The 23,981-nt window shown below is 40.5% G+C and overlaps 1 protein-coding gene across 3 annotated transcripts in view; it reads right to left on the bottom strand.

Annotated features, from left to right (window-relative positions):
* Positions 1–7,552, bottom strand: part of cnr2 (cannabinoid receptor 2) — a 23,545-nt gene extending 15,993 nt beyond the window's left edge. For 2 of the 3 annotated variants that reach the window (XM_043717168.1, XM_043717167.1), the window contains exons 1-2: positions 7,176–7,552; positions 6,744–6,847 (exon numbers count right to left, since the gene is read on the bottom strand). The gene's annotated coding sequence lies outside the window, so the exon portion shown is untranslated. Of the gene's footprint in view, positions 1–6,743; positions 6,945–7,175 lie in introns of all 3 variants that reach the window. The other variant, XM_043717169.1, reaches the window with a different exon arrangement.
* Positions 7,553–23,981: the final 16,429 nt, after the last annotated feature.

Below are 23,981 nucleotides of genomic sequence, written 5' to 3'. Positions count from 1 at the left end.
GGATGATGTGCTGTACATGGAGATTGGTGGGGTGGTAGGTGAGGACCAGTGGGGTTTTGTCCTGGTGGCGGTTGGAGGGGCGGGGCTCAAGGGCGGAGGAGCGGGAAGTGGAGGAGATGCTGTGGAGGGCATTGTCACCACGTCGGGGGGGGAAATTGCGGTCCTTGAAGAAGGAGGCCATCTGGGTTGTGCGTTTTTGGAACTGGTCCTCCTGGGAGCAGATGCGGCGGAGTCGAAGGAATTGGGAGAATGGGATGGCGTTTTTACAGGGGGCAGGATGGGAGGAGGTGTAGTCCAGGTAGCTGTGGGAGTCGGTCGGTTTGTAGTCGGTTAGTCTGGATGTAGACATAGCATCTGAGTTCTAAAAGTAGGATGTGTTTGACTGTCCTTGACATGAAGGCAACATTTGACTAAGTGTGGCACCAAAAACCTAGTTAATAAAGGGCAAAGTATTCCAGGAAAAAACTCACTCATGCATTGGGACACATCTGACATAAAGAATGATGGTATGGCTGTGGGAGAACAATAATTCCATTTCATGAGCGTCAAGACTAACTGTCTTCAGCTGCTTCATCAACGACATGCCCTCGATCTTGCAGTTGACTATTTGAATCGATCTAGATAATGATATCAGATAATGAAGCAATGCAGGAAAATCTGCCAAAGATCCATATTTGGGTTGGTAAGTGGCAATTAACATTCAAAAATGCCAGAATATGACTATTTTCAAGAAGACAGACAGCATAATCACACCCCCTTGATGGTCAATGCACATACAATTGCTGAGTCTCCAACATTAACATTCTGGGAATCATTATTAACCAGACGCTCAATTAGATTAACTGTATAAATGCTATGGTGACCATGGCAGATTAGAGGATGGCCATTCTATAACAAGTGGTTCACCTCTGCAACGTTTCTCCACTTCCACATTCAACAGTGTGATAAAATAATCTATATTCACCTGAATTGGTTAACTTACAACAATATCCAAGAGGCTCAGCAACATCCAGGAAAATAAAAATCCACTTGTAAAATATCTAACCTGTCAGTTTAAAAATCTATCAGAGAGAGCTCTTCTGTTGCCCTCCCATAACGTAAACTAAGTGACCACAATTAGAACATTAAAAATACATTTTCCACATCTTAAGTACCCTTCTGGAGACTAATTTTTTCACCTAACTTACATATGGCAAATTCCAGACATATGATCAAAATGGGAGCACTCATCATATAGAACTCCACTCTCACCCACATCACAGCTAGCATCCAAACCACTGGACTATTGCTAGAAATAGGAGGCCAGAGCAATGATAAAATAAAGCTGGCAACTTAATATAAAAATGAGTTCTCTCTCAAGGCACTTCACAAACAATCCTGCCACATCTTCTGACCCATCATTTGCAACTGTGAGGCGTCATGGTATGGCATGGTGACCAAACATTCCCAACGCCATCATCTGAACCGACGTTCCAAGCACACATTAAGACCAGAACAGAATCACAGATTAAACACAAGAGATTGTTGCAAGCAGATGGCATAAGCTCTGCTCTCCTTGTCATTGATTTCACAAGATTCCAAGGTAAAGTCATCACTAATCCATCTCCTTCTTTCAGTTCAAACTACATTGGGATCTGTGAACCTTTTCTATTGCCATGTCACACTATCAATCAGATGTCATCTGCAGATGGTGAACAAAGAACACCAACGTCTTCTGGTTTCTTCTTTACACAATCAGCGCCAAGTTCCAGCAGGACAGCATGGGTGTCCCTAATGTTGAAACTTTATTTCCATTTTGCTTTGTCTTTCAAATTTTGAAGTTGCAAAGTAACTTTCTTTGATTTGAAGCAGCCGTCCAAATTTCGTCCAAAAGATGAAAGAAGACTCAGACAGGGAACCAGGATGTGAGCCAACAGGAGTTTTTCATTATCTTCATGAAACACATCTGCCATGGAAATGGTGACGTTGTAAATTGCTGGCAATTCTAAAATGAAGTTGTCACTTGGGAACATATTTAAGTAAGACTTTAGCATGTGTATATGAAATAACTCCATGGAGGCCGGTATCCTGGCACCACATTACCCTTTATTTACAGATGGAGAGTCCTTGACACTGATCCAACTTCCTCGGAGCCAGCTCTCAGAATGAACTAGAACCTCTGCCACTCCTGTTTACATTTCTCAGCCCGGGCACCCTGATTGGATCAGTCTAATGGCCCCAATAAGGGAACTCATATTCTATGAGGTCTACCTGGCTGACCTCATTACAATCATTACATCCCTCTTCCTCTGGGTCTGAGGATGTAGGCTGGTTCTTTGTTTTGTGGCTCCTTCTGGGACATTTCAGCACCGTGTCAGGTTCCTCCAGCTCTGCCTCTGATATGGGTGGTACGTAATGCACAGTAGCTTGTCTTCTGCACCGAGAGCATCTCAGAAGAAATTCATTGTCCTCTTAATGGGACAAAGGTGTCGAGGTGGTGACACTTACCATGTCTATCTCAGATTCCAAGGTATCTTCAACCCCAGATGGACAGTGAGAACACATGGGTTCTGAAACAACTGGGAAGGCAGGCAAGGAGCCGGGCACATTTTGCTGCAGCATCATTTGCAATTTGCAGCTTTCATATGGTCCACATGCTTGTTCAGGACCGTTGCACCTACCCAAACTTATACATCACTAGACCCGACCTCATGTCGACCATGCTTCTTACTAATGCAGGGCCATTCCCATACTCCCTTGACCAAACTGACCCCTAAGGTAAATGATCTCTCCTGCTTAGCAAAGTTTTGTGTTCCAGCATTGGTGTTCCTGATCCCATTTCACCCTTCCCCCCCAGGCCCAGGAAGATTTAACCTGGTCTGGAGTTTGCTCTCCATTAGCAACTTTGGTGAAACTAGCTATGTCGTTGTATGACGGATAGGAATCAAAACATTTTGGTAAGTAGTGAAGCTGTAGGCTGTTTCATTCAACATGCCTTCAAAGTTTGGACTGCCTTTTCTGCCAGACCATGGAATGATGGATGCTATCGATCTGTCTGTTTATGATGAATACCATTGGACTTTAAGAAATACTTAAATTCCTGCAGATAAACAATGGCCTGTCATCAGTGACTAACACTTCTGGTAGTCTTTGTATTGCAAAATATGCACACAGCTTTTCTATTGCCATCCCAGTGTTTGACAAATGAACTCTGTGCATGTCCAGCCACTTTGAATGGGCATCTACAATGACTAAGAACACTGAGCCCACGAAAAGACCTACATAACTGACATGTAACTGAGTCCAGGGTTTAATCAGCATTCGCACAAATGTCGGGGAGCTGCTGGCGGTAATCTTTGTCCTTGTTAGCACAATGGGCACTGCCCCACCTATGAAGCCATGTCTGTATCCAATCCTGACCACCAGATATCGATTCTCGTCAACACCTTCATTTTGGACACCCTTCAATGACCCTAGTGGAGTTCAGCCAGTATCTGGTGGTGACCTTTGCTTGGGCCAATTACTCTTGCTCCCCATCATAACATGCCATTCTTTACCATGATCTGGTCACACTGGTTTCAAAAAGGTTTCAATTCTGGTTGTGACGGCCCTTCAGCTCCCCCCGTCACCACCAGCTGTTTCAGTTTGCCAGGACCGGATCTTTCTACATCCAATGTCTGATATTGTCAGCCGTGACTGCATGTGTGTCCAGAAAATGTGAAACCATTACAAACTGTTCCAGTGGCAGGACCACTGGTGGTGTATCTGCCAGTGAGAGGCGGCTAAGTCATCTGCATTTGCTACTTGGTCTCTTGGTGTTCCAACTTATAATTATACGCACTTAGTATTAGACCCCACCACTGAATTCAGCCTGAAGCTATGGGTGGCACTGCCTTGGGACTCTTTAAATAAACCGATCAGGGATTTGTGGTCTGTTAATATTACAAATTTATGTATATAAAGATACTGTGGAATGTTCTGGCTCCAAATTATGACCGCCAAATCTCTTTGTCTATATGGATGTATTTAAGCTCTGCAATAGCCAAAATCCTGGATGTCTACGTGATTGGGCTTTCCTCTCCATTGAGTCACCTCTGAGCTAATACTACTCCGATGCTGTATGTGGAGACACCATATGTCAATACCAGATCATGCTGGGAATCATAGTGTGCCAACACGTCAGAGGGTGATAGCTGCTTCTTCCCTTCCCTGAAAGCTATAGCTTGGCTATGCAACCACTTTGACCCTTTTTAAAGAGTTGATGCAAAAGTGCCAGGATGGAGGCCAGGTTGTGTTTGAACTTTCCATAATAGTTCACCAGCCCAAGGAAAGACCTAAGCTCCGATACAGACGTGGGAGCTGGGCACATTGATCATCCTCACCTTATCTTCCAATGGATATAACCTGACCCTGTTGACTCTGTAGTCCAAGCAGGTGACTTAGGCTGCCTAGAACACACATTTTTCCATTCTGAAGCATACGCCCACCTACGGGAAACATCTAAGGATGACGTCCAAGTTCTCAAAGTGCTCCTTATTGGTCTCCCCTGTTATCTCAGATAATTGGTGACCTGGGGTAGACCTTGTAAAATGTTTCTCATCGTCCACTGAAAAATTACACAGGCTGACGATACCTCAAATGGCAGCGTTGTAAAATAGTGCAAACCCTTATGGGTATTAATTGTAGCATACATCTGGGAATCCTCATTTAACCACAATTGCAAGTACACATAGGTCATGTCCAACTTCATGGAGGACCACCCCACTGCCAGCTTTGCAAATAAATCTTTTATGCAAGGGATTCGGTATTTATTCAGCTGTGAAAAGCAGTTTAAAGTTTGCTTAAAATCCCTACAAAAACAAGTCGACCTGTCAGGCTTCATAATTGGTATGAAAATTGCACCCATTCTGCAAACTGGACTGGTTATGATTCCTTTGCTTTCCACTTTCTGATTTCTGACTCTACTTTTGCCCGTGAGGCAAATGGCATTGAGTGGGCCTTGCAGGAGCATGTAGTGGTTTCTTGGTCAACATGCAAGGTGGCCTTGGCCCTTTGATAGTCCCTAGACCTTCCTGAAATGCCTCCTGGTATTTCATCAGGACTTCATTCAGGCAGCCATTTTCTAACTGAAAAATGTTGAGCCAATTGAGCTGAATCTTTCTTAACTAATTTCGCTCTATCAGGCTTGAACCCAAGCCTTTTACTACAGCAGTGGTAACTGAACCAACTGCTTCTCGTAAGAGACCTGAACTGTAAAGGTTCTCTGTTATAGCTTTTCAATCTAGCCATGGTCTTATGCAAGCTAAGGGTTGGAGTCAAGAGTGAATTTTGTTAAAGACTTGTCTGCAATCACTGAGATGACCATGCCAGTATCCATCTAGATGACAATTTATTTTGATTGGTTCTAATTTGAATGTTGCTAAGCAAGTTAACTGTTCCAATCCAGTTGTAGTTGGACTTTTCAGGGGATGCACTATCCTGGATACTGCCCCATGAATTCTCTTACTCCATTTAGGTCTAGTGGGACTGTATTGCTGTCTTGAGTCCACATACCAGCAGCATATGCAATGGCTTGCCAGCCCTGATCCTGAAGTAAACATTAACCATTTAGCTGAGGCTTGGCTTTGTTTTGTCATTTTGCTGTAGACTGACCTACAGACCCTCTGTTCAGGATATGTCTTCAATCGTCTTCACTCAAAGTGATGTTCCCCAAGCTCAGTCAGCTTGGTGAGGGCGTCCACTTCCACCAGAGTATCTCGGCATCAATAACTCACACATTTTCCAACGATAAAGCCAGTTGTAGTACCTGTTTGAAGTCTAGTTAGGCTTTAGCTGATAGGAGTCTTTGCATGGTTACATCATTAATCCCGATCTCATCACCACAGAAATAACTCCACAGATGCCAGTATCCTGTCACCAAGTCACCCTTTACTTACACGTGGAACTTCCTTGATACTGATCCAGCTCCCTCAGAGCCAACAGAACATTGGCCCACCTGTTTATACCTGCCAGCCAGGGCTCCCTGATTGGGCCAGACAAACATCCAAGTTTTGAGGTCCATCTGGTTCACAATCACTACAGTATACATACAATATGATAAAAGGATTTGCAGACATAAAAATAATGCATGTCTTCTGCACAGCTTTATCGCGCTAATATATGTCAATAATTTGCAATAATCTCAGTCAAAGCTTCTTTCAGCCGTGTTATTTCAGTCAAACCGTATCAATATCGAACGTGCCCATCCTGGGTCGCTATCTGTAACAGAGCTTACCCGCACAATGCCATAGAGTGAGCTTCATTACTGTGTTGAAACTGTTGTTACATTATTCACAAGAAGCACTACGCTCGATACGCTGCTAATCTGCTCTCGGCAAGTTGGTTCCTACCAGCAGCTACAATATGGAACTAAAGGACAAAGTCCTTTCATAGAGCCAGAACAGGCACGACTGGCCGAATGATCTTATTTCACGCTGAGATTCTATCAGTTTTCCATTTCTCAAACCTACATCGCTTTCCACTTCCGGCTGCATCAGCACAATCACCAATTCCATCTCCTTTCACCCAAATCAAGAAACGAATATTCGGCAAATCGTGTGAAATTAGAAAAAAAAAACTGACGTAACTTGCTCTGTCTCCAGCTGATTATTCCGAATGGAGACAAACCTACGGTCGGAACTGTTCTCGCCCCGGGATGGTTTAAGAATTGCAACTCGATAAAAACGGCGCCTTTCAGGGAGCTGAGAGCAAAGAAATCTCCTTACCCGAAGAATTCCAGTGTCTTCTGTGGGAATGAAGCAGGCATTCAGCCCTCGAATCTCTGACCTTCAGGCATCACATTCTTCACGTCCAACCATCCGCTGGACTCCTGCACAAGTGACGGACACTCAACTTTTCAACTTTTAAAACATTGTTACAAACTCTGTCCCGGAGATTAATATCGGGAATTGTAACTTCCTCTCAATCTGTAAATTAATCAGGGGCAGGGGATTTCAGACAAGGTTCTACGCAGTAACTAAATCCGCCTCATTGTATCAGCGCAAAACACTCCTTATTAATGAATCTGCTAAAACAAAACCTTAAAGATATCAAGGGATAGACAAATTAAAACTTTTATCAGACGAAATATTGATTTCTAACAGCGGGTTATCTGCCTGAACAGTTCCAGGGGAGAGTTAATCCTGGATTTGCGTTACCTTGAGTCTTCCGATTCTCTCAGACAGTGGGAGCCCTGGTTTTTGGGTTAGCCCCGAATGCTCTGGATCTCAGATGCTGGTCTCCTTCAGTGTGTTTGGTTCCTCGGTCCCGTGCCGTCGCTGTCTCTGAAGCCGCTCCCCTGTCACTGCACGCTGCCTTTTTGTTCGCCTCCGAGTGTTTCATCACAGGGTCACAGGTCCAGCCTGATCACTGGCTCTCACGCTGCCACAGGCTTTGCCTCACACCCTGCTTCCCCCTGACTTTACCAGATAAAGGGCAGAGGCGAGGAATTCCTTGACAACACATAGAAACTCACGATCCAAGCGCCACTTTTGTGACCCGTCCCTCTTTCTCCAAGAGAAATCTGGACCACGAAATCACAGCGACAGGTTTAGCGCACCGTTCGTTCCGACGGTGATTTAATAACGTTGCATAGACCCTCTCACAATACAGCCAGTCACCGTACCTTGGGGTCAGGAGGACGGGAGGCGGTGTGGGGTTTGTAACTCGCAGACAGCAATCCTTCTTTAACAATTAATACTGAAATCTGTTGTCACTGGGAAGCTGGAAGGAGAATAACGGGCATCTTGTGGGGAGGCAGTTACAAGCGGTTAATTTTTAATAAGGGATTAAGTTAATGTGAGAAGCAGCAAGGCGCCCGGAATAGCTTGTGGGCATCAGCTGTAACCCCACAAGGTATTTTAATCATTCATTAGTGGTGCAATCTTAACCTTTTTTCGCCATTTTAACCTGTAACACATGCTAGCTCCTGCCACACTGTTTAAGGAAGCCGACCCACCACAGCAGCGATAACAAAAAGTAGTCAGTTGGAGGGGTGGCATGGGTTACAGATTTTATCTGTCCAGGACTGAAATAAAACAGACAAAATCACTGTTAGAAAGTCGAACCAGATGTGAAAATGCTCCACTCAATGTCAACAGAGTAGGTTACCTTCTTAGGGCGTTTTGTTTTTCGTTGTTACTGATTAGGCCAGTGTTCACTTCTCATGCCTAACTGCCCTTGAGAAGGCGGTACTGAGCCGCCTTCATGAGCAATCGCAGTCAACTTGCTGTGGGGAAACATCAATAGTGCTGTTTGGAGTGAGCTCCAAGATTTTGAGCCACCCACAGTGAAAGAATGGTAATGTCATCCCAGTTTAGGATGGTATGTGGTTTGGGGGCTGTGGGGAAGTTACAAGTGGTGGTTTTCTCATGCATTTGCCAACCTTGTCCTTCTCAGTAGCAGTGGTCTCCACTTTGGAAGGTAGTGTGGAAGGAGCCTCAGTGAGGTGCTGCAGTGCACCTTTGGAGATGGCCACCCTGCGACTACTACTGTGTGCGATGGTGGAATCTAGTGTTAGAATATTAATTGAGTGGAATATTTTCTCTTGACTGATACTGAGCCTCTTTCAGTATTAATGAAGCTACACTTATCCAGACTAGTGCACAGCATTCTATCATCCTCCTGACTTGTGCCTTTGACGTGTCAGGGGGTACGTTACTCAACACAAAATTATCAACTTCTAACCTGCTGTAGTTAGTGTTTAAATGGCTGGTCAGTTCAGTTTCTGATCAATGATAATTCCCAGTATATTGATGTTGATGATTAATTAATTGTAATGCCATTGAAAGTCAGGGAGAAATGGTGAGATCATCTCTTGTTGGGAGATGATCACTGGTTTTCTTCTGTGATATTGATGCCCCTTGCTATTTATCAGCTCAAGGTGCAGGTCTTTTGCTGTATCTGACACCTGGTGATTAAGTATCTAAGGAGTTGCAAATGGTACTGATCTTTGTATACTCATCAGCAAACATCCCTACTTCTGACCTTATGTAATAGGGATGGTCATTGAAAAATCAATTGAATGTGATTAGATATAGAACACTATACTGACAAAGTCCCGTGGCAGTAGCTCAAGGCTGAGATGATTGATCTGTGATAAACACTGCAAGTTTTCTGTGAGCTAGGTATGATTCCAAACAGTGGAGAATTTCCTCCAAGTCCCATTGGTTTCAATTTTGATACGTCTCCTGATGCCAAATTTGGCCAACTGCTGTTAGGTCAGAATGGTTGCACCCAACTGTGATTCAATTATTTTATTCAGATTTTGCACTAAGTCCTGGAGGTTTGGAGCTAAGTGACATTGGTGGAACTGAAATTGAGCAAACTATTGCCAAGTAAATATTGCTTGGTAGCACTGTTGACTACTCTTTTCATTATTGATGGAGAAGTAACTAACTTGGTTGAATTTCTCCTGCTTTTTGTGAACAGAATGTACCTGGATAATTTTCCAAGTTATTGGTCGATGTTTTGAATAACTTAACTGAAGTTAAGGCTACTTCTATAGCATAAGCTTTCATCTGGGAACTTGACAGTGCCCACAGTATTTATTTTATCCCATACCTCCAGCCACTTCTTCATATCACAAGGAGTGAATCGAATTAGCAGCTAATGACAGTGGGAAATGCAGGAGGAGCTGTAACAGACCATCCACTCGGAGCTTCTTGTAGCAGATGACTGCAAATATTTTCAACTTTGTCTTTTGAGCATTAAAACCCAATCAATGAGCACCAGAATTCAGTGCATTTCTGCTGATCACCTTACAATCTTTATTCAATTGACACTGAGTTAAAATTTATAAGAAACCTACCAAGTCAGCAGGGTACTGTGAACAGAATTCATCATACTTGTCTATAGAAAAAGAGACAATAGTACCATCAACAATACTATGGATTTGATCCCATGGCTTCCTACAAATGTCATGATAGATGCACATTGAAAGGATAATAAATGATTAAAAATGCTTTACTAAACTAGCTGGGGAGTTTAATAATATGCTGTTCAGCAATGGAGGAGGCTAACACTAACCCCCAAGTAACATAATGCTTTGAATTAATCTTCAAATGTGTTTGAGTTAGTGAAATTTCAAGTTATGATATTATGTATTTTAGCATAAAATATAAAATTTACAATGTAATGAATAAGTCAGTATTGGAACATATTGGATAGAAAACAAATTGTCAAAAATTGGCTGTCAACTGATGTGGAATTGAAATAAGTGGCTAGCTCTGTAATTCCCTACAATAACGTCTCTGGTTGTGTTTCTTTTTGACCTTGCAATTTACATTTGCTGTTTCAACATTGACCTAAAGGGATAGCTGGATGAGGTGACAAATTTTTGTTCCTGTCCCAACGTCTTCTATTTGAAACAACCCAGATATTTTGACATTTTTAGCAATTAGTGTTTCAAATATAAAGTATTAATCAAAACAGCATAAAAGTTGCTGCTTCATTTCTTATTCCCAAAGTTCTTTACATATATTAGCATTTTTTTGACAAAACAGTATGAATAAGTACTTATTTATATAAAACTGTAAAAGTATAGCAGACAGTAAGTGAGTTAAGTATCACAAGGAGGTAAATATTATAAGGAGAGGGACACTACCCCTTTAAGTTTGACGTGCAGACTTCAGTTTAAGGAAGATAGTATAAGTGGGCCTTATTAATTAACCTTTCAAAAGAGGTTAGAAGTCTGAGACTATTGAAGTTTTGTCCTGCATCAGTTAAAATTTGAATCTTTAATTACAAGCCAAGCATATCTTTTCTTAAGTGAAAGACAACATTTATTGATTAGTGTAGAAAAATCAATAATGCAACCTATTATCACTCAGCATAGTACATACTAATATGTTGTCCACTCCAAGGTTTATACACACACATACATATATATGTATCTGCACTATGTGATCCACCATTATTGTGGATCACTAATTTTAACAACTTATTAGATTGACAAACTTAACATGGGCCCAGAAGTGTTAATGTAAATAGCTATTACTGTACAAAGATCATGAATATTGGCAGAACCCAAAGAATTATGTTTTTAAAAACAATTAACATTACTGCATATAAAGTGTTTGAGATTTTGGAGAAGTTGAAAGTAACTTGTATAAAGTTTACAGACACATTGTTGATTAAAAACACTAACTGGGCCTTTTTTGTATTTTCATAGTTTTGATCGGTGACATAATTTAAAAGAGAATTAGTCCCTGACAGCACAAAGTACCTCTTATAACATTTTTAAATTTATTGCTGACAAATAATTAAAGCATTGCATAAATGATGAAAACTAAAGTCTGTGACAATAGTCTGTTAATACAGCTTTGTGACACATACGTGATATCATTGATTGAGGGTGCTGTACCTGTATTGAATAGCTTAACTGAGTTTGCTACTTTTTGGTTATGAATACTGTAAAACTTAATAGTGGCTTTTGACAATCAAATCAAACTATTAAGTTGTTAGATGTGCAAATGCAAGTGCAATGAAAATATTGCTTTTTGCTATTCTTTATATTCATTTTACAAAATGAATAGTAACACTGAATTATTCTTTTAAAATAACCACTACACCAACTGGGAAAGTGCGATGATACCCATGTTCGCTTAAAAAAAATGCAGAATTGCTGGTGTTCATTCATTCAGACTTGAAGAGCTTTCATTTGTTTGTGCAAATTGCAAGTAACCTGCAGAACCACAGTTTCCCCTTTTATCTGAATATTTTGAAATTTGAGATATCCTGTATGTAATGTAGTTCTCATTGCATAAAGGATATTGCTTTATAAGCAGTGGCTACTATATAATAATGAGAGAAACTCTCAACTTTTCTCAAGAAAAACATTTTAACAGTGGAAGCTGTATGAATTATTTATTATGAATTGATAAAGAGCAGATGAAGGTCACGGTATGTGTCAGTTACCCCATCACTTCATGGAAGGGTCTTTTCCTGGCCTTTACTTTGATTATATATATATTCACTGTTTCCATGTATAAAATCTAGAATCACACCTCGTAAAAGAATAGTCTGTTAAAGTGTGGGGATTGGAGGCAGCATGCTATAATGCAGTTAATTGTAATGGGGAGGGACATTCAATATATGGTAGGAAATGATATTGTATTGGAGGATGTGATTACATGGTACGGGATGGTCAACAACAGTCACTATCAGCTGCCTTTGAGTGGATGGAGGGACAATGCAGTATGATTCAAACCCTAACCTATCTGAATCCCTAAGTTTAAACCAACTACAAGATGAAAAGACCTGGGGAAGTCCTGGAACAACAGGAAAAGGTACCTTAACACTGGGCCTTTTCACCTATTGCCTTTTTTTACATACTGCCACCTCATTCAGAGCTTACAATTCACATTACTTCTATCTCGCTTTGCCTTTTAGTGCAGAAGTAAAGCCGGATCACCTTGGTATGTTTGTCAGCAGTGATCAGTCAAGGAGATGGACATGTTGCTGTATGACACTGTGCTATGCTAATGTCATGCCTACAACAAATGCCAGGAGTTAATGCAGCAAACAAACTGTATATGCATCATCCAAATGGCCATATCTCATTGTCTATAAGGAGTACAACTCAGTCATGTCAAGGGCCGCTGTTGTAAATCAGGAAGCCCAGCCACAGTCAAAGGCAGTGTCCAAGAGGAATTCAGGGGCTTGGGTATGGTCAGTTAATAAATTTGGGCAAATAGGGATTCTATATCATTACAGTCCACAGATCATTCCTGCTTGTCCAGTGTAATCATTCTATTGCTAGGTCTATCAAGCAGCTGTATAGAGATCAGTCATGGGTCTTGACACACATCAGTCAGGGCTGTCTTCAAAATTGGTCAGAGGAGGGGGCATGGGCCATAGTCAGTCCTGGATGCCTGTTCAGTAAAAGTCATGATGTGGTGGTGTTGGTGACGGACTGGGGAGGACAAAATCTGAAGTCACATAACTCCAGGTTATAGTCCAACAGGTTTATTTAAAATCACAAGCTTTCAGAAGGTAGTACCTTCACCTGACGAAGGGCCTTCACTCCAAAAGCTTGTGATTTCAAATAAACCTGTTGGACTATAATCTCTTGTCATGTGACTTCTGACTAAAGGTCAAGGCAGGCGATTAAGGGCCATTGCTGTGGTGGACAAGTTTGGGAAGTTAATAGTGGGGATTGAAGGCAGTGTGCTACAATACAGGGTCACAATAATTTGACAGGGAGGCAATTCAACAAAGAAGGATGAGAGAATATTTTATGTTGGATGACATGCATTACGGTGGGAGGGGAATGGTCATCAACAGTCACCACCCTGTCCCTGAGAGGAATGTGGCTGGGAAAATAGTGCAGTTTGTTGGTTGGCATGACTAAGATGTAGTTCCAGGGCTCAGGGGGTATTTTTGAGAGATGGAGATTTAAACGAAAGACTGAGTGGCAATGTGTGGAAGCTCAGAACTAATGGGCTGACAGGGAGTGTTGAAGGTGACCTAAATTAACAGCTAGGTGCAGGAAACCTAGTTTAATTTTGGTAAAATTCAGTCATATGTCTCCTGATTGTCAATGATGTAAATTTTTCTATTCCTCCAAATTTAGAAGAATCTTGCCATGTATAATATAATTACGATGAAAGTTCTTTTCCCTCACCCCTTAAATTTCTTAAGGTGTTTTCTGCGTTGAACTGCACCAGCCACCTGTTTATTAATCTATATTCTCCTTTTCCCATTCTTCCACATTTCTTAGTTTGCTGCCAACAAAATATAACATCATTTCTCGTTCTTATATTGGAATCATTTATATTAATGAAGAACAAAGAGATTCCAGCACAGATCCCTGTGGCACAACATCAATAAACTGAATTAGACTGGAGGTATGTCCTGAATGTGCTAACAGTGTCATTGTAGAGATTACTAAAAGTAGAACAAGTTTTCCAAAAGCAGACCACTTAGGAACTGCTTCAATCTGGATAAAACAAAATGTGTGAATTGAGCAGTTAAAGTGAAATCTTTTGTACATGTTGCCACTCTATTAGAAGAGACAGCAAGGTGATCCTGTCTGTAACAATTTCTGAAACTGTGGATGCTTTTGCCTTTGCTCATTATGTTGGCATTTTTATTAAATTAATTTTTTAAGCACTTCCTCTTCCAGACATGCTGATTTGCAGTTAATATGACAAGGTCTGATAGTGGATCTAGGGATCTCTCCAGTTTCCTGCACTACCTTGACAGTTTCCCTGTCCCTTTCTGACGTCAGTAAGAAAAATGATGGAGGAGAGAATTGAAAGCAAAATACTGTGGTTAAAACTGAAATAAAAGCAGAAAGAGCTGGAGAAAGGCCTGGTAGCACCTGTGGAGAGAGAAACAGAGTTAACATTTCAAGTCCAGTACAACTGTTTGGAAAGAAATGTTGCCTGTGCAATTTACTACTGGATGCAGATAGCATTACACTAACCCTCTATCAGACATTTCACCAATAGTTTGGTAAGTAATTAGACATCCATAAATGTGTTGCATATTACCACATCCCAGGGATCATGGATTATTTCAGTCTTGCTGCACTCACACCAAACTGGCTGATGCCCACTTATGAAGAGGAGCACGGCTGCACGTGTGGAAAGACCAAATTTTACATCTATGCCACTACCAGGAACAAAAAAGCTAACAACAATGTTTTATTATTGTTGAGGGCAAAGCTCATTGATATAAATAGTTGAAAATATATAATACTGTGAGTTCCATGAGCAGAATGTTTTCTGAGATTTGAAGCAGTGGCAGATTTCCAGTTCTATTCTCATTTTCATCCTCATTCTGGGCGAGCAAGAACAGAAAAGTAGTGATGATTAGGAGATGGTGGGAAGGGAATCGACTGCTTCTTTCCCTTCTTCTTGAACTGGATCTCCATTCTCAATATTGAACGGAGATTGTCAATATATGATTCACTCCTCCAATGCACTTTCTTTCTATCTGTACTAATATTCATTTTGTGATATAAAATGTACAGTAATGTACACATTATATCTATTGTTTTGAAGCATAATACCAGAGGTAACAAGGACAGAACTAGTCATAGTCTTCTTGTGTTAGAAACAGTTGTCATCTGAGTTAAACAGCACTTTCCTGAATATGGAAGAGACACTAACATCAGATTTAAGGGAGAGATAGCTGAAATAGACAGATTCTTGATTAGTAAAGGGACGAAGGGTAATGTGGAGAAGGCAGGAGGGTGGGGCTACAAAACATATCAGATTTGATCAAATGATGGAGCTGACTCGATGGGTCGAATTCTGCTCATATATCTAATGGTTTTATAAATTAGAATACACATCAGATGAACATTAGATTCCCCAGGACAGCCAATATGTTATAGAAGCAAAAGCTGTACTTGGACAAGGTAGAGATAATCCAATCATATCTTCTATGGCAAAATCCTCCTGAAATGATACAAATATAGTGTTAATTCCAATTGGATAGAGTTAATCAGGAAACTGTAATGAAATATTTGCTGAAAAGTAATTATGCTACTTTCGTAAAAACAAAATCTGCAACTGTTTTCTGAGTTCATGAAACTGGAATATTGGAGAGTTCCCTAGATGCAGTCTAATTTCATATGAGTAATCAGTACACTAAGCCCTGATAGCTTAAAGTACTCTGCTTTATTTTGTAAATGTAAGCTAGCACAATAGAGAGGTGTTACAAAAATTTGATCAGCTTGATAAACAATAAAACATTGGAAATTTAATCAAAAGTCAAATCAAGAAAGTGTAATGAGCAGCCATGGGATTTGTGCAATATACTCCAAGAAGGCTGACTTGATAATTCAAAATTAACAAAATGACAAAAATAGGATACAATATGTTTCATTACTTGTGGTGTAATTAATATTTTGTTTAAACTCACAAAAAAGAAATGTCAAACAAAACCCAAGTTTAAATGGGAACTATATTGTTATGTGGGTTGTGACATTCATCTGTTGAAGTTCAGGTGATACAATTATCTAGTAACATTTATTCTGATTCCATTTGTGCCAAGTGGGGAGTAGGTAAATAGTGCAGAACAGTGTAGTATTGTTTAAGGATTAGTTTTGGGCCTACCAAACTGTTTCCTTTTAAACAATCTGTGAATTACAACAAGAAACTCTGAGTACATTATCATGCCCTTTGTGCGAATAATGGCCACCAGTCTATAAAATATGTTGTATAAAGTGAATCAACTTGAAATGAAGAGAGAAACTCAAAGGAAATATTTAGAAAGAGGGATTTTATGTATCGAGGTGTTTTTGATTTCAAAGTACACAACAACACAGCTGGTATGGTTGGCCCAAGCAATGATAATGCATATCCATACAAGATATTCATTTTTGTTGCTTTGAAGTTAATAATACACAAAACTCACCATAGTATTGGCTTTTGTTTGAAAATAATATCATGTGGTCAGCATTCATGTTATTCTTAATATTGCTGAAACTATAAAATAGAAAATCGCAATAGAGTAAATATCAATTTATTTTTCAGAAAGTAAGTGACAAAGAAGAATTAGAAATAGAATTAATAAAAGCATATTTGCATTAATCCTTAATCCATAAATATTTTGATGCTGAGTGTTTGATCAACAATACAATTGACCAGAAGCTGATCTGGATATAAATACTGTGGCTATAAGAGCAGGTCATAGGCGAGGAATCCTGCAGTGAGTAACACCTCCTAACTCCCAAAAAGCTGTCTGCTAATGCACAAGTCAAGAGAGTGGTGGGTTTACTTCACCTGATTGAATGAATACAGTTCCAAGAACACTTAAGAAGGTTGACACCATCCAGGACAAACTAGCCAACATCCACAGACCATCACTTTATTCATCACTAAAAGTCAGTAGCAGCAGTATGCATCATTTACATGAAGCGCTGTAGAAATTCGCCAATGCTCCTTAGACAGCATCTTCCAAACACACTCAGCCAGCATTATCTAAAAGGACAAGGGCAGCAAGTCCATAAAAACACCATAACCTACAAGTCTGTCTCCAAGCCACTCACTATCCTGACTGAGAACATAGAATGTAAAACATAGAACTGCACAGCACAGGACCTGGCCCTTCAGCTCATGACATTGTGTTGAATGTCAAATAAAACTAATCCCTCCTGTCTGCCCTTGGTCCATACCTATTCATTCCTTGCATTTTCATGAGCTTATCTAAAAGTCTTTTAAACTCCCAAATTGTATCTGTCTCAACCACCACCCCATGCAGTGCATTCCAGACACCTGCTACTCTCTGTGTAAAAAACTTGCCCCTCACACCTCCTTTGAACCTTACCACCTTACCCTGCCCCATCTTAAATGCATGCCCCCTAGTTTTAGACATTTCAACTCTGGAAATGATTCTGACCATCAACCCTGTGTATGTGTCTCATAATTTTATAGACTTCTATCAAGTCTCCCCTCAGCTTCCAAAGAAAACAGCCCAAGTTTTTCTAGCTTCTCTGCTTGTAGCTCATGCCATTTAATCCAGGCAGCATTCTGGTATTGAAAAACACTTTTCCACCACTACACTGTGCCTTCTATGGACAAGCCAATTCTGAAGCCAAGTCACCGTGGATCCCATGCATTTTAATCTTCTGGATGAGCCTACCATGAGGGACCTTGTCAAAAGCTTTATAAAAATCCACATAGACAATATCCACTCACCTTTGTCATCTCCTCTAAAAATTCAATCAAGTTAGTAAAACATGACATGCCCTGCATAAAGTCATGCTGACTGTCCCAGGGCGCAGGGGATATTTTTGAGAGATGGAGATTTTCACTGTATCTCAGTCCATGTGACAATAATAAATCAAATCAAATCAAATACATCAAGTACTCACTGCATCTATGGCTTAACCAGACTTTATGACTGAAGTATTTGTTGCACCAATTATTTAATTTTGAAAACCTTCAAAGTAAAGACAGAAGAAATCTTAATATGCGTCAAATCCTAAACCATAGAAATTTTTAATTGTTTCAGTCCTGAATTGGAATTCTTAACTACAAATCCATTTACAAATAAATTAGAACCTCTCACAGCAATGTCTCGTATGGAAAATGAGTTTTTTTTCCATTTGGTTAAGATTAAAGTCTGCAGCATGAAGTACAAAAAGAGAACTTACAGAATAAATAGAGTTCATTTTCAGTCATTTTCACGAAGTCTTAAATTACTTGTATATTAAATAGTTTTGGTTCTCATTAAAAAGCATTGTTATCATACTTTATGCTTTTTTTTCATGTCAATAAGCTTTTTGGAATATTTCAGAAAATTGTTTTAGTTAAGTCTCTAAATATACTTGGCCTCTTCAGGGTAGGTATCTGCAAATCAAGGTGCAATAGTTTTATTTCCCATACTGGACCCGAAGGCCTCATAGCAATTTCAGAGTTGTTACAAACACATTTGGCCCTCAACAAATTACTCAGTACAGAGTCACACAGAGAGATTTTAGTGCCATAACAGATGTCTTAACAGAATGCATACTTTTTCCGTGAAAGACTGAACATTCTCTATTTGCTTCTCACGTCCTCTAACTAAGCATGGATCACTAAACTGGTTTGAACTGAGTAGGCAGGAATACATTATTCATCCTCCTTGATGTGTTTTATTTTGGAAAGTTGCCTACAAAACACAAATACAATTTGAATGCCAAAACAACTGACATTCAGCAGCTGTTGCAATAAAGAACTCAAAGACCCAATGATAGACTTGCTTTGGCAATTGCGAAGCTACTGTCCATGTCTCAGTTGTTTTCAGCTCTGTAAAAAGAATATATCACTGAAAAAGGAACCCTTCCAGTTGCACTAGGCATATTCCACATCACCTGATATGGAGCTCTGTGTTCAACAGGAATCATGAAACAAAGGGGACAGTATCCTATAGGAATAGCTGAAGTCAATCATTTATATTTCTTTGGAACTATTGCAGGTTGAAACTTCACAAAATCTTCCATAATGAATAGATCATTTTAAACCTTAATTATTTCATTAATCCTACAAAGTAATTTCCCTAATGGAAATAAACATTTTGTAACATACAATTTTACAACATTGTATGCATCAATGTTGCCATATAAGTGGCACATTCCCCATTTGCCTATTTGAAGTTTTAAGTCTTTCATCAACGCTTCTATTGTAAAAGCAGAGGGAAGAATTTGGTCTCAGCATTTTAAATGTTCATGTAACAACAATTTCTAGAGTTGGTTTAAATAACAAACGCTTTAATGTTATTAGAGTAGCAAGGGTTAAATTTTGACAACTGATGTTGGTAACTTGAGTTGGAAACTTTCCTGGACCCATCTTAGTAAATAGGAGCCTGAACTGTGAGATTTTTGTTCAGTTGGGGAATGGGATGCAGAACAATGGCAGCAATGGGAATAAGCAAGTATTGGGGTAGACTGATTAGAGTGGCCATCTTTGGGAGCTGAGTCTAGTTGATTTACATGAATGTAGACCTTCCTGTCCTCACCTCTCACTCCACCCAATGTCCTACCCAACCTCTCCCACCCCATAGGCCTTATCCTATATGCCAACTTAATAGCCATTGTCCCAATATCTACCATGGACAGACCTCATAAGCATGTAGAAATAAAATAAACTTTTAAAAATCTGTTGCAGCTTATCTTATACAAGTCTTGATAGCAAAATAAACTTTCCGTTCAAAATCCAGTAACAAAGCTATTAAATCTCAACTGGTTCTTTTCTTTTAAAAACAAAGAAGCCTCTGTTGACACCCTAATCCTTTAACAGCCTCTTTAAGCTGCCAATCAAACTGTACCTCAAATTGCTCTGCTGAAGGTTTTTAGCTTTCAAAATTCAATTAAACATTCATTCTGAATAGTACTGAGGAAATATTAGCAAAGAGTATTGAAAATACCCAAAAAGGTACATTTGTTGACATATAAGACAAAGCAGTCCAGCATAGGCTTGTTTTAAGCAATCACTTTGATTTACAACCAGTTTTTAAAAAATAGTTTACAGGGGAATCTTCAAAAGTTCCAGATCAAGTTCAGTAAATATGCCTCATCAATCCTTCAAGGACACATATGTCTGATTCATAAATTCATAGATTCCCACACAATTGGTTAAGATTCTTTCAACAGTTAAAATGATGTTTGTTTGAATGCAGGAATGAACTCAAATGATATTGCTGAGTTTGATTTTCACTCCTGAGTGATTCACGTCAGCCCACCCAACCCCTTCCCCTAACAACAAAATATTGAATCAGATGGGACATTTGCATCTAGGTCCTACATACCAGCTCTAAAGGTCTGTGACTGCACAAAAATGTAACCTTGAATATCAGATAGCTCTATTATAAAACAACATGACCACAGATGATGCTACAAAATGGAACAAACAGTAAATGTTTCTGTATGATTGTCTGTCATTTAATAATTCTCTACTTTTAAAATAAAGTAGATGCTTGCTTGTAGATAATTAAAAACAAATGAGACATACTTGAGTCACTTATAACTGTGTTCTGAGCTGCCCAACCGTATCATAGTCTATGTAAATTAAAATCAATATTTCAAACATCTATTCTCTTAAACAGTTAACAGATGTGCAGAAGTCTATTGCAAAGCTGAAACACAAAAGAAAAAGCTGTTTTAAAAATAGCATGTGAAAAGGGAAAGACAGTATAAAACACAAACTCTTCTCAGATGAACTCCTTCTTACTTCTGAAACAGAAATAGAAATTGCTGGAGAAACCCAGTAAGTCTGGCAGCATCTGTGCAGAGAAAACAGAGCCAATGCTTTGAGTCCAATGATCCTCCTTCAGAATTGACTTTAGCTAGTGGCATATATCTTGAAGACAGGTACGGGTGGTGGGGGTGGGGGGGGGGGGGGGGGGGGGGGGGGGGGGAATGATATGTGAAGATGGTACCCAGAGAGAGAACAGCAGTCGATCAGATAAAAGAATGGATAATGGTGAACCAGGGATAAAGAAAAGCTGATAATGAGGACCACTAGTGAGTGAGAATGAGTTGGCTATGATGAAAGCAGTTCATGTGATGATAAGGCCAAGGTATTGGGTGGGTAAGGAAGGTATTCAGGCCCTTGATATTCAGTCCTACAGGCTCCAGTGTCCCCAAGCGGAAGATGAGATGCTGTTTTTTCAGCTTGCATTGAGCCTCACTGCACCAGGTTTGAGTCAGATATGGTGGTCAGGGAACAAGGTAGCGTGTTGAAATGACAGGCAACGGGAAGCTCAGGGTAATTTTTGCAGATGGAACATAAGTGTTCCACAAAGTGGCCTCCCAATCCACGTTTCATTCCCCCAATATATAAAGGAGACCACATTGTGAGCAGTGAATACAGTAGACTAGATTGAATGATGTTCAGGTGAATTGCTGCTTCACCTGGAAAGTATATCTGGGGTCTTGAAAAGTGAAGTAGGAGGAAGTAAACAGGCAGGTGTTACACCTTCTGTGATTGCATGGGAAGCTACCAGGTGTGTGGAGAGGTGTTGGGAACGGAGGATGTATGGACCATGATATTCCAGAAGAAAGGCTCCATGCAGAATACTAATGTGGGAGGGGAGATGAATATGTATCTGATGATGGCATCCCATAAGAGGTGGTGCAAATGGCATATAAAGATGCTGGTGGAGTGGAAAGTGAGGACCAGGGGATCATGTCACTGTTGTGGGAGGGAAGAAAAGGGGGAAAGGCAGCAGTGCAGGAAATGGTTGGACACAGCTAAGTGCCCTGTTTACCATGGTAGCGGGGAATCCTTGGTTGAGGAGAAATGGGGACATTTCTGATACCCACCCTGCAGAAATTGGCATCATCAGAACAGATGCAATTGTCTTAGAGAAATTGAGAGACTGAACTGGAATCCTGACAGGAAACAAAATGTGAGGATGTATTGTGCAGATAACTGTGGGAGTTGATGGGTTTGTAGTATATGTTGGTGGCCAGCCTATCCCCAAAAATGGAAACTGATGTTAAGGAAGGGTAGGAGGAGACAAAGATGGAGCAGGTGAAAGTGAGGGCAGGGTGGAAATTGAAAGCAAAATTGATAATTTTTTCCAGTTCCAAATGAGAGAGAGAAGCAGTGCTGATGATGTCATTGATGTAATGGAGAAAACGTTGTGGGTTGGGGCCCATGTAGGACTGGAGCAAGGAAAGCTTTACATATCCCGCAAAAAGACAGGTATTACTGGGGCAAATGGGTATCTATGGCCATGCCTTTGATATGAAGGAAGTGAGAGTGTTTAAAGGAGAAGTTGTTCAAAGTCAAGATGAGCTCGTCCAGATGGAGGAGGACATTGGTGGATGGAGACGATTCAGGCCTTTTTTCCAGGAAATTGTGGAGAGGCCTGAGACCATCCTGATGGGGGATAGATGCGTAAAGGGATTGCACAACCATGGTCACGAGGAGATGGTGGAGCCCACAAACTTGAAGTTCTGAAATCGCAGGTAGATAGGTTAGTGAAGAAGGTATCTGGTATGCCTTCCTTTATTAGTCAGAGTATTGAGTACAGGAGTTAAGAAGTCATGTTGCGGCTGTACAGGACATTGGTTAGGCCACTGTTGGAATATTGCATGCAATTCTGGTCTCCTTCCTATTAGAAGGATGTCGTAAAACTTGAAAGGGTTCAGAAAAGATTTACAAGGATGTTGCCAGGGTTGGAGGATTTGAGCTTTAAGGAGAGGTTGAATAGGCTAGGGCTGTTTTCTCTGGAGCATCGGAGGCTGAGGGGTGACCTTACAGAGGTTTATAAAATTATGAGGGGCATGGATAGGATAAATAGACAAAGTCTTTTCCCTGGGGTGGGGAGTCCAGAACTAGAGGGCATAGGTTTAGGGTGAGAGGGGAAAGATATAAAAGAGAACCTAAGAGGCAACTTTTTCACTCAGAGGGTGGTAGGTGTATGGAATGGGCTGCCAGAAGAAGTGATGGTGACTGGTACAATTGCAACATTTAAGTGGCATGTGGATGGGTATATGAATGGGAAGGGTTTGGAGGAATATGGGCCAAATGCTGGCAAATGGGACCTAGATTGGGTTGGAATATCTGGTCGGCGTGGATGGGTTGGACGGAAGAGTCTGTTTCCATGCTGTACATCTCTATGACTCTATGATGTAAAGTGTCAGAAGAATTATGTGGGAAGGGAGTGAACAAGGAAAGAAAAAAATCAAGTTGCGTAGGAAGGGATGAGTTCCATTGGGCAGGAGCAGGCAGAAACAATGCGTATGCCTGAGCAGCGCAGTTTGTGGATTTTGGGAAGATGGTAGAAACGAGCTGTGCAGTGTTGTGGGACCATGGGTTTGTAAGCAGTTGGGGGGAGATCATCAAATAAGATGAGACTACCAACCATCGTGGACTCAGAGCCTGATGTTCAATGGTAGCATCATGCTCCAGCATTCCTTAATTTTATTGAGTTCCTTTAAAACAAAATTTTACAAAGAATAATTTTGTGTCAATGAATGTTTATATTTATTTAGTACTATGGGCTGTTCCAAGTGAATGAGTGTGAACCTGGGCTGAAGTTTAACCAGAGATTGGCTAAGTGTCAAGTTTTCGAGGAGAAAGTGAGGACTGCAGAGATCAGAACTGAAAATGTGTTGCTGGAAAAGCGCAGCAGGTCAGGCAGCATCCAAGGAGCAGGAGAATCAACGTTTCGGGCATAAGCCCTTCTTCAGGAATCAAGTGTCAAGTTTCTTGAGTTCATGGTGTGTTCTGGTCCATGAGTCCAAGCGAGTTTTCTTATGCTATCTTCTCAATTATGCTCCATTACCTATGCATGATGTCTCCATTCCATCCTGATTATGCATTCTCTCACTCATCACAGACCAAAGTAGTGACCGATCTGGACCTTCTGGGAGTCCTGCTGCTTGCATCATCTTTGAAGCACCACTGTTCACCTGGTCAAGTACTGGCAGCCCAGAGCTGTCCCGTACAGCTCCTGACAATTGTCCCAGATATTTCAAACTGAGGGTAATTGTTGATGGCGACCTGAAGATTCTGGTG

This window comes from Chiloscyllium plagiosum, chromosome 27, assembly GCF_004010195.1.
Source record: "Chiloscyllium plagiosum isolate BGI_BamShark_2017 chromosome 27, ASM401019v2, whole genome shotgun sequence".
Taxonomy (NCBI): Eukaryota; Metazoa; Chordata; class Chondrichthyes; order Orectolobiformes; family Hemiscylliidae; genus Chiloscyllium; species Chiloscyllium plagiosum.
Note: the sequence above shows the minus strand (reverse complement) of the source record. Positions and strands in the feature narration are given on the sequence as shown.